This window comes from Pygoscelis adeliae, unplaced genomic scaffold (genome assembly GCF_000699105.1).
Source record: "Pygoscelis adeliae isolate BGI_AS28 unplaced genomic scaffold, ASM69910v1 Scaffold140, whole genome shotgun sequence".
NCBI lineage: Eukaryota > Metazoa > Chordata > Aves > Sphenisciformes > Spheniscidae > Pygoscelis > Pygoscelis adeliae.
In genome coordinates this window covers 2,965,690-2,965,928 of record NW_008824044.1, presented here as the reverse complement: position 1 = coordinate 2,965,928, position 239 = coordinate 2,965,690, and positions in this window count along the sequence as shown.

Here is a 239-nt window from a genome sequence, read left to right as displayed (position 1 = left end):
CTTCGGAAAGGGCAGCTCGGCATCCCGCACGCTCCGAAGCGGGAGGAAACCTCCCTCCGGGTCTTTTTTTTATTTCGCCGAAAAGGTGTTCGTACGAAAGTCGTCTTTCAGAAATGCCACGCAGCTTGTAACGCCTCCTCTGTGTCTGGCAGGGGCTGGCATTTAAGATGCAGTTATTAAAAAGTCAAGAAAGGATTTGCGCATATTCATAAAAATCTCCCTAAAAGAAAAAGAAAAAG